At 42.8% G+C, this 16,965-nt stretch overlaps 1 protein-coding gene across 2 annotated transcripts in view; it reads right to left on the bottom strand.

Moving 5' to 3' along the window:
• Positions 1 to 16,965, bottom strand: part of LOC138480915 (acrosomal protein KIAA1210-like) — a 1,033,315-nt gene that overhangs the window by 746,671 nt on the left and 269,679 nt on the right. The window lies entirely within an intron of this gene.

Raw genomic sequence — 16,965 nt, 5'->3', positions numbered from 1 at the left:
TAGGATTAGCCAATTAAATTACAGGCTGTAGTTTTCAGCGTAAACTAAAATGAGCATTCTTAAGTTCAAATGTTAACAAAAATCATACCGGAGTGTTTTGGTAAATGGGAATGAATGAAAATATATTCAGTCAAATAGGCTAAGGATCTACACAGTTGGTCCCCCAACCCACTAATGTCAAAGAACCCAACAATGAAAGGGAATGGGTTAATTAAATAGACGCCCTGCTCACCTTTTGTTGGCCAATCTACTTACTTTTGGAAATCTCTATACAGGGACTGAGCATCTTCACTTGTAGGGGAAAAACAGGATTCCAGCCAGCATATTAGTCAATTGGATCCCACAGCACTCCTCCCTCCCTCTCTCTCTCTCTCTCTCTCTCTCTCTGTGTGGCTTCAGTGAAGAATCACTGCCTCTGCTTTTCTAGTCTCCCCAGCAATAGAAATCCTCAGCCCTTCCAATGTTTCCCCAGATGACATTTTCAGTAGATCTCCTTTAGTGATTTTTGCCAGCTGTCTCTTGGTAATCATTTTGCAGCTCTCCTATTTTTATTTAGCAGCTCTTCCTCTGTTAGTACATTTTTTAGCAGCTCTTCCCTTCTCTCATAGTGCATCCACTTTATATACCAGTGATGACACCATCAAACTGTCAATATAGGCAGTGCCCTGCAAAAATGCTTACACCTTGGTTTGGTCCTTTCAGTTTCTCTCCAACCCCAAACCCATCCCCCATCTAAGGATTGGTTCAGGAGTCTAGAACAGAAATATAGCAACTCCCATTTGAAATTCTTTTTTTCTTACGTCAACTTTAGCCAGAAAGTAGCTATATGGCATAACTTCACAATTTACTTCCGCTTCAGCTAATCACTGGGAATTAATTAAAACGACAGCTGGGTCCGTGCCAGTTTGCACAGGATGGCAATTTTCCGCCGTTTACACAAAAGCATAAGTTATAAACATGCAATTTACTCTACAAATACCTACTTTTACCCACCACCAGCACACCAATTCTAAAGCTCGGGACATGTTCAGAGCACCCAGAAACATTTTAGCTTGCCATTACCATTCCCGGTGTCGCATGTGGACACATTTTATTTCAACAGAATTGCCTTAAACCTATCTTAGAAATTACACATACATGGATGCAGTGCGACTTGTGGTTGCTGGGAAAATGCATCAGTTATGATAGTCCATTTAAACTAATGGGAAATCTTCATATGTATGCAAATCTTCTTAACTTTCTTCCGGACATTTGCAATTCTGTTTGAAGTTGGTGGGCTGCCAGATGGAAATAGTTGGGATGCATCAGCTACACAGAGATCCCACACTGCAGATAATGAGATAGACCGGCCCTGTGATGTCACAAGGCCCTGCTGACATCTGGCATCCTGTCCAATTATCTGAACACCATTTAAATCTAAAAACCTATGTTCTTGTATTTTTCCAGAGTTCATTTTCCCTTGATTGCAGCCACTGTTTTCACAGCTCCTCCCTACTTTCCAGTATTGCACTTTTTAGGCCATTTGCAATTCTGTTGTTTGAAGTTGGTAGGCTGCAGTTCGTAAATAGTTGGGATGCATTATTCTCAAAGGGATCCCCTTTCCAGACCAGAAGGCCAACAGGCCTGCAATGGAGAAGTCCTTTGTAAAGTCTGCCCAACAACAAGCGAAAGGGTCTGCCTCGGGCCTAAATGATATTTACACGTGACACATGGAAACAAAGTTTTTCAATCGTTGCTGGTATTTTGCATGTGAAGCATAATATATCTTTTCATTTTAATGCATTACATCTTGTCAACACACACCAAGTCTTTTCCCCTATATCTTTATGTTAGGGGGGGGAACATTTTTCTCATGCCTCGCTTTAAAACTGCAAACATACATTCAAAGCCATTTTATTGTCAGTGTTTGCAAATCCTGCTTTTTATGTAAAAGGGGCCTTTGAATTTCTTCTGTCTGCCACTGTGAATTAAAAGGCTGCTTTTTAATTCAACCTTTCCTTTTCTAATGACAGATAGGCCCTTCAATTTCCAATGCTTGGCCTTTTCACATAGCGCATCCTTGTAATAGGCCCATTTTCAGTGTAAAGGTATTTGAAGGCTGGCAGGTCATATTTCCAGTGGGCCCTTCAGTTCTGTTTGTTTGGGGCCTTTGATTAAACCCCATAGTAAGAGAAGTAATTTTTTCTAGGTCTCCCGGCCCAGATGGCCTCTCTAATGCAACTTTAAATTTAGAGGTTGAAGAGGGATGGGGAATGCTACCACCAAGGTATAAATTAGTTTTCAAAAATTGATTAGCAGAGTTTGCTAGTTAAATTATTTTTGATTAGCAAACAGGCTCATTTGATTAGCAATGTTCTTATATCGTTAATGTCACCAGTAGTTATTTGTACCCAAGACATGAAATGAGCAACAATACAGTAGTTTTGCGTACTGCTGAAATAAGACATTAGTGAGAGGAGTCGGGCCTTGCAAATTCTTTAAACTTCAACTAGACCTGCAGGTCGCGTAACTTAGTTTACCTATTTGTCCCAAGAGAAATGCACTCTACTCATAGCAACAGACTACAACAAATTTAAAATGTGATTTCTTTAAAATGGTGCATGTCTCTACAAAATCACTTAATGTATGGCACACTGCTGCCACCCAGAGGCCAGCAATGCACAGTACAACTTTATTTTAAATATTTCTGCAAAGTAAATGTTAAATACAAGTTTCAAACATCTCTTCCAAATGCTACTCCCCGTTTATAAAACTTGCCTTTTATAAAATCTACTTGACTATGTGAGTGGGCAATGTAAAGGTTTAGCTGTATGAATGGACACAAATAAATAGATATGATAAAAAAGGCACTGAAAACAGTTTGGCCAGCCGTCTCCTGCAGGTGGTAATATCTAATACAACCATAAAGCAAAGCGTACTCTGGATGCCAACTACAGTATTTGGTATTGCAGTAGATCTGTAGATGTACAGACTGGATGGAATTATTGATCATTACTTTGCGTAAGCATCTAGTTCACTTTGTGTATTCGTTATGCAAGAGGTACGAAGGAGACTAAGCAGAGTGGATTGTCTAGCAGCCATAGAACTGGGCAAACTAGGTGGAATATTGTAGTTTGTGGTCATCTCACTTTCAGGGCACCTGATATAAAGCAACAGAGTGAGAATACAGAATTCCAAGGAATATGGGTTTGCTCATGGGTTGAGGACAAGTTGCAAGATGTATGCAATCTGCAGGTTACAGAGCTAGGTGTGCCATCAAAAGCATTTCATCATGTACATTTTCAAACGTGTTCACTTGTCAATATGATGCATCTTTCCCAACAAAATGGAATACAATGGACACTCTGAAATTTAGATTCACTACCTAAACTTTACTGTAACACATGGAGATGATGCAGTGTGTTACATAATGCATAATTACAGTATTGATACTGTAACAACTTACATTTTAGGAATGGAATTGCATGTCTCCTTTTATATAAATATAATGTTGACACATACTTGTCTTTGCCAGAGAGGATATAGAAAGTTTAATAAAAGTATCATCCCGATTACTTCTGGTTTGCAATTTGAAAAAAAGAAATTCTTGCCTAGCACCACGGGCATAGGACATGGGGGGGACAAATCAACCCCACAATTTTAAGTGGGGGGATATAATAGCTTTTATCCCCCCCAGAATAGTGCAGCAAAAAATATACACTAAGTTAAATTATTTAATGGTGTGTTTTGTGGCTATTTTCCGTGTTCAGGATCCGTACCCTGGTTGTCCCAATTGAGGGTGGGAGCTTGGCTGCTGTGCCATGTGGAGCTACTTGTAAACATGCTGACAGATGTCAGTATCATGGTCTGCTTCTGCAGGCCGCCTGTTGTACTACAGTTGGCCGTGTGCGCCCTCACGACAGTCTTGCTTAAGCAAGCTGCTCTTGTTTGCCAGAGATGTCGGAGGGGCTGGCGCAGGATCATTGTGACCACGTAATGAAAATATCACAGTAGCACTGTCGCTCGCCTGGAAATGTTCAAAATAATATTAACAAAAATGTTGCAATTTCTTTCATGTGGCTTCTTTCCAAACTCCACACTGTACATTTCCACTTTAAATCACTTCCATGACACAGATACACCCACTTCTAGTACATTAAGCGATCGATAGACACGCTGTACAGTAGAAGCCTACCAGGGTAGCTCAGCAGGTTGACAGATCGATGCTGAGATGTTATACATTCAAAACTACAGGTTGTTAATCGTATGACTTTTTGCAATGCCTTATAAAAAAAGGGTTATAAAATGTGTTTGGACAGGGTATGGGTTGGGCTGGTTGCTTGCTTATATTCAGGGCGGAGGTGGGGATATTTCTGCCCCTGTAGTGAAAGTCAAAAGTTGGCACCCATGAAGCCACTGTTTAATTTCCTAAAAACTGCTGTCAGCACAACAGAAGCATATTTGTGATTAACCAGTTTGACAAGCATATAACCTCTTTATAAATATAACCTGTGCTAAAACACAGTGAGGCACACAAAATGACAGAGTATGTGTGGTGTCTGACAAAAAAAAAGCATTTAAAAGAAAACTAGTGAACGCAAGCAGCATTTTTCAATTAGGAAATTACTTTTGTTTTTTTTATGGAAGTGTGAAATGCACATTTGGAAAACAATAGTGTGCCTAGCATGTAGAAAGCCTGCATAAAACGCAAAGGAATGGGCACAAAAATAACAGGCTATTGGTGTGGTAGTCCAACAAATATCTGTCTTTTTGAGACAGCTACTAATAAATAATAATGCAACAAAGAGGTTTTTGAAGTTCTTAATATAATTGTGAAGGCATATGTTATTCCATCTGTTTATAGAGGGGAAATAATCGGGCCAAATTATATTGGTAAAAATTCAGAGGTTTATAAATATCCCCACCCCAATATCACCCGCTAGTAGCTTTCCACTGTTGGTCTCCACTACAAGTAGCTCTAACTTAAGAAAAGGTTGGAGACCCCCTGCTCTAGCGACTTCACCTCAATGCCACATTTGTGTGTCTCATTCCTGCAGTGCCATAAAACGCCTCACTGGGTCCAGGACCAGAATGCCCATGCCCCTTGCCCACAGTAACAGAGCACGCCGGGTGTTCTCACTGCTGCCCAGTACACAGTACCAGAACACACACACCTTTTCATCCAGTGTCTTTCTTGCTGTAGTCCTGGGTCAAGGGCTGTTGCGAGTAAGTGGGCGCATTGCTGACTGCCCCGCCATTCACATTCAATCCATCTTCCTTGCTGGCATGCAGCGCAGACTGCAGCATTTCTTTTACCACCGCTTTCAAAGCCCCAACAAAACCCATCTTTCTTTCCACAATGCATAAAGTGCCAGCACACACACCATATAATGTTCTTCGCCCAATGAATGCAGTGTTAGATCACCCAAACTCCCCAACAACATGCATGCAACGCCTAAAGAAAGCACCCACGCACCCTAGCTCACTTTACCACTTGCATGCAGTGACAAAACACAGCCCATCTATTTCACTGCACCCCACTACACACACTTTGTGAAGACACACCCTTTCTCTCCCCCCATCAAGCGCATGTAATGCCAGAACACACACCCCTCTGACTCCTTAAACCCTAATGCCCCATTGCGGGCCCTGACTCCCCCATAAACCCTTGGCCACAATGCATGCACTGCCACACAAGGTGACTCGGCCACCGCTCCCCGCTGTATGCAGTGCCACAGCGGCACCCGTGTGCCCTCCACCCCCTTTCCACTGCAGTGGTGCCACCATTGCCCCTCCCTGGGCTCTCCATCACCTCTGCATGGAGAGCTGCATGTGCCACTGCCACGGATGCCCCCACTCCCTCGGCCGGTCAATTCCAGGGTATGCTCTTTGTTGCCAGGCCGCTGTGTCAGTGTTGCTGTCACTTCTTGGCCACATCAGTCACCATGCCGTCACTGTGTCGTCTCCTGTGAGATTTTTGGAAGAATTTCTATAACAAATTATTCACCTTGAAAGATGAGCCTAGTCCCAAAAGAAACAATCTTACCCTTGTGGCGATATTTTAGAGCTTTTGTATATTCCTGGCACTCTACAATACTCTGTCCAATATTTGGAGAACCAGCATATGCTGCCTCATACAAACTGGGGGCGATACACGGCCGGGAGAGAGAAGGGGGGAGGGGATAATGGAACTACAGCACAGCGCTGGTAGGTGGAGGGTGTCGCATAAAATTGAAATGTGTGCATTTCTTATGCTGTCGTTGAAAGGCAGAGCTGGGGGAGTAAAGGCAGTCACGTGTCAGGTGGGTCGGGTGCGTCTATATCTTTCTGCAGGCAGTAAAAGAAAAACTGATTGATAATATTCCAGAAGTATTATAGATGCTGATACTTCAGAGACTGTGCTAGGGCTGGGGCAGTTACATGTTGGTTGTGCCTACATAACCTTCTGTTCCTCTGACGGCCATCAAATGTCTGCCACGGAATTGTGTAATGTAGGAAAGCGTTAACCTATGTGGAAAGCAGCTCCTGTACATAGGCGATGCAACCAGGCGCCCATTATTAAGCACCTGTCCCTCTTAAAGACCGGTAGAGAAGAGAAGTCAATCACATGTCACATGTGTCCAACAGAGCCCTTTATCTCACTTAGAACAGTAAAATGAGAGACATTGAAATAGGGAAGATTAACATCTGCAGGCTTCCTACAAGGTAGTACTTAAGGGCATTCTCAAATGGTGCCGACTAGAATGGCTTCATTGCGCCCCTGACAAACTGGTCAAAATATAATAAAGATTTCTACAAAATGTGTTTACGCAAAGCACCAAAAGTAAGCCCCACACCTCTCACATCAACCTCATTTGAGGGGTGCCACCCTCCTTGGGATCAGCTTCACCCTCACGAAAAACCAAACGTTTTTTCATAATCTAGAATAGGGTGGGCAGACTAGTAATCCCTCAGTACCGTCAGAATATATGTGATCTAATTTACTTTTAATGGGATCAACACTACCAACATCTGAATTCACCCATCTTGAAAAGTCAGGTGGTTTTAGCTGTCCCTGGAACACCAGGCAAGTATCTGCAGCGTGTAAAATATGATGTCAGCTTGCAAAAGTTAAAGTAGACTGTATGCAACTTCTTTTGCGGTGCCCCGCGACCGCGCATAATGAACGTGCCCAGGCCGGGGGACAAACTGCGTGTGCCCTGCCTGCGCAGTGCACTGCTGAGTCGCCTCAGCCTTTGTTTTTCCTGAACGAATGAGAAGCCAGGCAGCGACATATGCTCCAGTGACAGCGTGTGTTATTGAGGGAGACAGAGTGAGACAAGACTCCTAGTCCGACTGTGACTCGACCTCCACCTGAGTCCTCAGCTACCGTTAGGTAAGTCAAGTGGTGTGGCCTCCCCCTCTCCCAGGTGCAGGGCACCATGGGGAGGATTTATTAGAGGGAATGTGCCATTGCCAACGTCAGGTATACAGTTTGTAAGCACGCGTGGCAAGTTGCAAAACTGATCAGGAATCCTGACCTCTTAATGTTTCAAGAGGAAACATTAAGAGGCCAGGATGCCCTGATCAGTTTGCAATGCACCGCACGTGTTTAGAAACTGTACATCTGACGTTGGAACACTTTCATGAATTGAAGAACCTGAGGCCCTGCCACCCTAAGGTTTTTCAATTTTCAATTCATGAAAGTGTGCCCCTGCCAAAGAGGAACATCACATTGGAATGGCTCTTCCTTACTGATGGGCAGCGAGGGCTCACATTTATGCTCCAAGAATTGGCTAACACAGGCTTGCAAGACTGCACAAACAAAATACGGAGGCCATTCACCGATACAGCAGAGGATCAAGGGTGCATAATTGACATGTACATGCAGTTTCTATACAAATGCCAGGCACAACACTGTTTAATATATTATGTATTGCCTTTTTTAAGGAGAAGGGCATGATGATTATGTTTGCTGCTTACACTAGTGCCCCTAAACCATCAGGTTACATTGAGATTGTTTCTAGTTTTTTTCCTTAAGAGTTGGATCAAGCTGACCGTGCCGGACACGTTTCTCTGCAAAAAAACATTACAAATTCTATGAATTAATCTATAACTGCTTCCCATAATGACACCCCCGTCCCCCAGCTGGAGGTGACATCTATTGCTGTGACACTTTGTCCCTCTTTGCACTCATTCAACATGCTTAGCATACATGGAGCAACAGGAAACTCTGTTAGAACATTTACAATTTAGGCATTTCGTTAATAGTGTACATTGCCAACTGAGTCACTTCTAGGTGATCCAAACTAAACATATAGTGAAACTAAATGCACAGTGGAGAGGTCACACGATTCTCCCCGGATCACACAATCTGGCAAAGACTGGATTTTCTCCAAGATGTCCCTGTACCCCAGAACTGGCTTGCAAAGTGCAGACACTGCCAGGGACATCAGCCTGACATAGCATACAAAATCCTCATGAAACCATATAAAGTAAAATGAGGATGAGCCAATCTCAAGAAGGGCCGCTACATGGGATGTGTGCTCTTTTCCATAGTAATGTCTAAGGTAGGCAAGGGGAAAACACTTGATGTATACTCTAATATCAGTTGGACTCACGTAAGGCACACCCCTCCACCTCTTCCCACCAACTCACACCTGCTTGAAGTTTGGATGGTATCACACCTAAAGCTTGGTCTCTGACATGAGGGCTACCTGCATTTCTCTAGTTCAAACCCAGCAGCAGCCGGGTCCACTTAACCTTTCATAAATTCAGTACCATTCAAATGAGGGTAATAATACCTGCTATTGCACTGCCTAGAAGCTAAACACATCTAGCATGAAGCACTATGACCAAAGTGTTATTATAGTCCATAAAACAAAATACTACCAGCACAGACCTGGACTCTGTCCCTGCCCAAAAAAAAACATATGTTGGTTCCCATCCTGTGCATCTCTCAAAAGAAATCAAGCGCAAACCTTCTGTAGGTCTTAGCTAAGCTTCACCCTGTTTTATTCAGCCTGGCTGTTTCTGTCAGCGTACTTGAGTGGTCGCAGTGCAATCAGATTTTGGGGGTAGAGCCTCAGCAGTACGTGGATTTAGTGACTTCTCGGTCTGTCCCCCCCTTCCAAATATCCATGCTCCTGACTATTTAAGAGTTAATGTTTGCAGGTATCAATGGGCCATTTAAAGGTCATGTATCTGGCATGCCTGTTCCAGCTTATTCTGAGAAGCTATATGGAGTGGTTGGTCATGCAAGAGAAAACCTGTGAAATTTAAGCCAGGATATTGAGGGTGCTCTGAAAACTGAGGAGAAAGTCCTGAGTAAGTGTACAGATGATAGTTGTGGGGTGCTGGCCATGGGGGAATGGGAAGGGAGGGACTGGGGTGCAGTAGAGTGTGGGACTGCAAAATGAAAAAGGGTAGAAAGGGTGCAGAGGACAGAAAAAGAGGAGCAAGGGAGGTTAGAGATGGGAACAAGAACGGAGTGCAGATGAAAGATAGGGATGGTTTGCAACATGGGGTGACCAGTGTGTGCATGGGAGGGAGGGGTGCAGGAAAGACCAGAACACAGGGAGAGTGGTGTAGGGCAGAAATGGCATAGGAGGTGCTTCAGGTTGAGAGAGAAGTACAGACAAGTGAGGAGAAAGTGCAGAGGGCAGTGTGTCAGAGGAGTGACTTGGTGTGGGGTGCAGAGAAGGGACTTGGGAGAAAAGGGTGTACAGCAGACAAGAATGTGAAGTAGAGAAGAGTACAGAGGGGAGATTTGTACAAGGAAGAATGGTGTCTCACCTCATATTCCCAGATAAAGGGTGCAGTCACGAATGCGTCTTCTTCTAATGTTTAAACCTTGCTCAAGTGGCCTGCACGAGGATGATTAGAAGTCGTTTGTTGAAATAATTGCAGATCTATACACTACACCATACCTGTCTGCACATTGATTGAGCCTGGTAATATACAGAGTGGCCCCCCTCTCCCAGGTGCAGGCCGGCATGGGGAGGATTTATTAGAGGGAACGTGGGAGCTCGGGCTCAGTGCTCTCCCACTGCCCCAGTGTCATCTGCGCTCCTGTCTTGTTCCTCTCCAGGAAGAGACCGTCACAGCAGGAGGCCCTTCCTGCATTAACTCCCTTTTCACTCAATCCTACCTGCAGCCTAGATCTGAAGTCAGGACTAACCTTAAATGAGGCATATATTCACCTCTGACCTGTCCTGTAGTGGGAGCTGGTGCCAGCTTGGAATCTTGCTTTGTGACACAGCATCATGTTATTTGGGCTATCTTGGCAACATTCATGGGTTTTTGGTGGATGGATGCCACACGGGCCACAGACTCCTTTTACGCCATAACCCATTCCTTTAAAAAACACTAGAATGTTCTATAAAGGGCACGCAAAGTGCCAGTTCTGGTTTAGATAAAGCCACTGACTTAGGGATGTTTATTACAAAGCCCTGTGTAGTTAATAACTTAATTGGAGCTGTGAACATACTACTAGTGTAATACAGATCTTGGCCAGGGATGCCTTCATCCACTCTATTAGCACTATGCATTTCCTTCACTAAAGTCCTGCTAAAAACCAGCAATGGCAAGTGTTTGCTTGTGTAAACGTATTGAGCATTTGCGAGGCACTGCTATTAAATATCCAGGTTCTTGCACCATTTTGCAGCTGCTACCATCAGTGGGTACCTAATACCACTATGGCAGTGCATGGCAAGTGCCTTTTCCATGCCTACATTAAAGCCCAAATGGTTGGCGTTGCCAGTGCTTGTTTTAAGACTGCACTTTTGGTACCCACTACCAGATGACTAATGCATTGTAGACAAGTTTTAATAGCAGCCACCATAAGCCATCTTGGTGACCCAGAAAAAAAATAAAGCAGAGCCTCGAGATTCAAAAGAGCACTTGTTTCCGCTATCCATTTAAATCCAATGAATACCTTGGTGCCGAGGTATGATTGCAGCCCATACACTGCTGTAAAGGGGCTCAAGTGGAATAGGATAGGATGGGCTGGCGAAAATCCATCAAGCATCTGCACTTAAAGCACAGGTAAGATTATTATAAAAGATCTCTCTAAATGTCCATCGCTGGGAGGATTTTATACTCTGAACTGCTTTTCTTTTTCTTAATTTTCTTCGGTTTTCTTTTCTCCTTTTCTCTTGTTTTATACAGTGATGATATATGTAATTTAATACATACTACTATTTTAATTTTGTGAAAAGTCGAGTTCTTTGACTAAAACACAATAAATAAATTAAAAAAGCAAAGTCCCCAAGGTGTCCCCTGTCCCCCCCAGATTTTATGGGTCTCCTACGCCCCTGACTAGCACTTACACACATGCCTTTGTGACTTAAGAGTGGAGGAGAGGATTACTGATGCACTTTCTCTCCATTAGCAGTTGAAGTGAACAGAGAAAATGTGGGTGAATACAGCACCATGGGCAAGAGAGGAATGCAGGGTGAGCTGTGCATTCATTGAAGAGGTCAACTTAAATAGCTAACTTTGCTACACAAGTGTCCATTTGATTAGCAAACCTACAGAATTGCATAGCAAATTGCTATGCGACACTTCTTATTTTATGTCTTGTACCACCCCCTCCTACCAAATTCATGACAAGGAAGAAGGCCAGGAAACACTGCAATCACCCATTCTATTTCAGATGGATTCCCAATGGATCCAGGTCAGATAAGTATGTCGAGAGTTATCCCCTCAGCCAGCCATACCGACCCAGGGATGTACAGATCTATCCCCGTGTGGATGAAGAGCCACTGGCCATGATCCGAGACACCTCTATTGATAGTCTGGACTAAGCACCAAGAGGCCATGTTGTTGATGTCGTTAGAGACACCACAACACAGCAACGTTAGACATGAAGCATATGTGCCATCCGCACTTCACGTACTCGAATACATGAACAATACGAGCATACAGTTCTGTAGTTAGAGGACAGACACATATACATACTGTCATTGCTTTTATTATTTTTCCCATTAGCCAAAAGCAGAAACCGCAAGGAGCAAGAGATCCTGAGCAAAGCTTACAGATGCTTAAATGTGAATAACCCTATGGAACTGCAGAACCAAGTGTGACTAACATTTGGAGAATGTAGTTATAGCATAGACACTATAGAAACAGCATTACAATGGTTTCGGAAAATTACAGTAGGCCACTGGGCTCTCAGAAAGAGATGAGCTGAGCTGATTCAGACCAGACAGAGAGCAAGATGTGCGAGACAGGACCCGCAGCCAAGGTCAAGAGATGCAAATGACATCCCAAGATGACAAAGGCACTAGCTACAGTAAATACGAATAAATCCTCATAATTCAGAGCTGCACAGCTGAAATGAGTGGTCTCTCAACAAGTGACGCAGCCGAAGCAGACAATGGACAGCGATCAGTGGTGGGAAAGGAGAGCTGGTTGCAGGCTGCCAGACACGAATAGTGAAAGTATGCAACAATATGTTCCAAGTATTACGCCGGACTGGAGAGCACTCTCATAAACTAAGGTGGTACACACAAGTTACAATGCAGACACATAGTCATTCTCATTACCTTGAAGCGGCACACAGAGAGCTGAGAACCATTGCGGATCCCAGACCTCGGGCCATCTGCTCTAGCCAACCAGAGTTCAGTATCCTAGGGGTGGGTAGCAATGGGCAAGAACCAATGGTAAGTCCACCACACTGCAACAATGTTATAGATGTAGACTTCGGGGATGGACCAGGCCAGTCACCTGACATACGAGGGCCAGTAGAATAACATCTATAATTTTCACTATAGGTGGTCCTTTGGCCCAATAGGTTTTCTGGAGAAGGGCCCAAGTTGTGACGTGGCGCTGACACCTCTATATAGTAAAATCGGCCTGCGAGCCGAGGAAGCGCGAGATGTGCAAGAATATTTATCTGTTCCTGTGCTGATCCCTGTTGGTTTTGTTTGTAATAAACCGCAGTTTGAACTTGCCGTTGACAAAGTCCTCCATGTATCCTGGGGAGGGTGTTGGACTCTCCAAGTCTGCTGACTTCCAATATCTCTCTGGCATACCTGGGAGTTCGTCCCAACAAGGTTCTATTCAGCAATATTCCAGCTTCCTGGACTATTCATCTGTCATGGAAAATTTCAAATATTATTTAGATTTTTCAAAAGGGTGATAAGCTTAATCCAATTAACTACCGGCACATTTCCCTTTTAGATGCCTCCAGTGAAATATTTCTGCCCTGATCTTACAAGATCTGCAGAACTGGGCCCGTTCGTTAGGTATACTGGATGATAATCAACAGGCTTTAAGAAACGTGGGAATGTCACTAAATGGCTTTATTCTGCATTTACTCCGCTAACAAGTACAGTTAAAGAAACTACCAGTTTACATGGTATTGTGCGGATGAGCCTCAAATCACCGTAACCCAAAGTAGGCCCACTACTTAAGAAGCAAGTGCTTGTTTGTATGCAAAGCAAGTTTATTGTTAAATCAGCCGGAAGGGGCTAGATGACACTATGGAGTCAAACTAACCAGAGTCTCCCTGAACCACACAAACGTTTGCAACAGTTCAAACACTACCACATATTTCATGCATGATTGGTCAAACCGATACAAAAGAAATCCAATTTTCTCCAATTCCCACGTTCTCATTGGTTACATTTTATCCAAATACCATCATCAGCACATAGTTACAGCACACCCCTTTTTGGGATTGGTCCATGGTAAGTCATGACAACATCGCATAATTACACATTCACATACAAACATAATTTATTACAGGTTCCATCTGGCCTGGGACCTTCTAACCCCAGATGTGATTGCACATGGTTTGCTAGGACACTTCAAAAAACATGGGGAGAGGAAGAATAAACAAGTTTACTTTGAACTAGTGATAACTATGTCATACGCCCACACTTGCTGGTGACCTTGTTTCACTATAATCTAAAAGACTACCAATTCAACACGCATGGTCTCCGGTCACCGTCTGAGAAAATAATTCTGCCCTTGGGTGTCCCTTCACCCCAGGTTTATTACTGCACCGCAAACAGATGGCCGCATTCCCCTGGACAATAACAAGCTCCCATGCACATCTCCTTTCCGCAATACTGTCAAGTCATAAAAACTCAGTCTGGCTGTAACTGACCATCGGATAGCATCGCAGTCACTCATTGCCTTTCCTCAGCCTCCAACCTTGCAAAGACCAGTTTTCCCAGTCACACAGAGATCACCTCGCAAACCCCGACTGCAGGCTTTGGCCAAACTAGGACAAGCCCATGGCATACAATTTATACATTCCTCGTGTAACCCAAACTGTCCTCAACATATATCCCTCGAGACCCGCATGTATGTATTTGGGTGCATGCATGTTTTAAAACTACTAAAACCTCTTCACAGGGGTTCCTTCAAGACAAAACTCCTTTCTCGCATTCACATTATTAAGCTCCTCATTGTCCAGTTTGTAGGCGCTTTGTGGCACACTATACATATATTGCATTTATTTTTCACCAGCGGTTTTGACATTTATCTAAATTTATCAACTTAAACACAAAGTAACACTAAAGTAACATATCTATACCTTCTCTTTATCGATGCTAGACATATGTAAAATTGCAACATCGCACCAACTTCACCACTCCCCCATTTACAAATATGGCGCACGCAATGTGTACCCCTCTTTCCCTTTGGGCCCTTTCCCGACCACCGCAAAAGTATTTATTGATTTAACAATGGTGGTTGACAAAGTTAACCGAAACAAATTATGGATAAAGCAAGCAAGATTGCCAGCACCATTTATTGAATATTTTAATACACTTGCACTCAGGTGCAAACATTTTAATTCATATTGATCAAGAGGGGAATTGCAACTGCACATTGACATGTTTTGTGACCTTTGGCAGGGGTGTGATTTAGCCCCCTTTTAATTTAATTTTTATATATCAGATTTGGCTGACTCTGTACTTTCTGTAAATGCTTTTCTCCCAAATCTGGGGCAGCTAGGTATTCATCATATATTCTGATGACATTGTTTTATTGGATTTAACGCCAATAGGCTTGCAGAGATGGTCAAAGAATAGACTGTGTAACAGATCTTAAATATTTGGGTGTAAGGATATGGTCCAAACCTAATACTAAGATCAATTATAAACATTATTACTCAACTACTGCTGCCTTAGCAGCACAGACAGATGAAAAAAAGTTTATCATAGGTTTGGCCCTTTTTCAATGCAAACACTACTTAGGATGCACAAAATCTAAGGCTGTACCTTGCTTAACGTTCGGGGCTGAATCCAGTTCCCTGGATATCAATTGGAATAAGCTTGAGGCCCGATTATGGAGAATATTTTTAGGTCTACCAAAATGTACTCCCATAAGTGCCAGACAAGAACGGGGTCTCATTTCAATCCAGTCCCTATTGAATGGAAACCCATTCAAATATTTGATAAAGAAATCCTCCGCCAGATTCACTATACATGGAGTTGCATGAATTATGGACCAAAGGGTCATGTACTGTTCTAAACACATGGTGTTCTTTGTGCTTAAAAAGAGCATCAGCTATGGAAGTTAACAAGGACGACTTGATCGCCAACCCAGATAAATCGAAAAACTAAACTCTTGACTGGTCTCTTGACTGGATCGATAAAAGAAATGGCATTATGAAATATTGTTTTCATCAATCACTGTTAGATATACAAGCTTTTAATCAGTGATCGAAGTGAGCGGGAACGGTCGGGAGCGGTGTTCCACTACTTTTATTTTTTTCGGTTTGCCATTCCTCTACTATTGGCAACTATGTTCACCATTCTATATAGAGGATTTGTCCATTCATGTCCCTGTGCAAGTGTTAGGTTGTAATAGGAGCCTTGGTTACTAGTCACTTGAACTATTGCAATGCCCCGGCTGCAACACCTTGTCACATATTGCACTATGCTTCCGTCTACCCTCTTCCCTGCCACGACCACAGTTCCACTACTTTTTTCAGTACACTTCTATCACTGCTTTTAATACTATTCCACAATATTTGTTGCGTTATCCATCGATATTTATTAGGAATAGCTTTCTGAGACTTAAATGTAATCTGATCCAAACAAATGAATTTGTAGGGGTTAGAGTGAACATCATGAGAATTTCTAGACATATGATGAACCACTAAAACACTAGCTCATTGAATGTGAATCCCTGTCTACTAAGAAGTGAATATTTCAATCACTATGTACATACTAACATGAGTCTATAGACTGATCAATTTTGGGAGATACTTTAAATCGAATATCCTCATCGATAAAGGTTTTTAATTAATCTTGTAAAATCAGTTTTAAATGTAGATAATTATTGATGCTTATGAATATTGTGGATACATTATTTTATAGAACTGATGGAATTAGAAAGAATCCGTGTAATCAACGTATGTCTTCGATCAATTAATTTTGTTGTATGTAGAATAATTTAATGTTTCACATTCAATTCATGAAACAATTGTGAACAGTATCATTATATTTAAACCAAATCACAAAAAATACAAAACATTGAGAAAGGAATTGGGGCCCTCAGCTACCACCACCCCCCCTCTCGGGTAGGACTGGCTCTGGCTCCCACCCTTGTAGGCAATCCCACCCCAAGCTGAGATGGATTCCTATCCCTTTGTGACAAGGTCAGATTATGGACTTGTCACATTAGTCCTAAAGTTTCACTACCCCTTCAAAATAAATCAAATACTTCATTCTGGGCAGGTGCTTTCCTCCCTGCTTTACAAACCGTCATGGAGGTTTGTATTTTTCAGCACCTCAGGTGCATTATGAAAGATAAAATGAATATTCATGGAAAAAGATACAAAAATCAAATATCTATAGACACATTCCATCCCAGATGCAGACTGAGCTGGGAGAAATAAAATCATTCTGTTTCTGGCCAAATGTGATTGTGGCCCATTTGGACCTCGGATAAAGATCTTTTCCGGGATCCCTTGGAAGATGCATTTGCAATAATACAGTCTGGTTCTGGGCAAGGCATGCACCTGTGCAATGTTGTGTTAGTGGT

The sequence above is a fragment of the Ambystoma mexicanum genome, chromosome 5p (genome assembly GCF_040938575.1).
Source record: "Ambystoma mexicanum isolate Mex_15411 chromosome 5p, UKY_AmexF1_1, whole genome shotgun sequence".
NCBI lineage: Eukaryota > Metazoa > Chordata > Amphibia > Caudata > Ambystomatidae > Ambystoma > Ambystoma mexicanum.
This window is presented reverse-complemented; position numbering and strand designations above follow the sequence as displayed.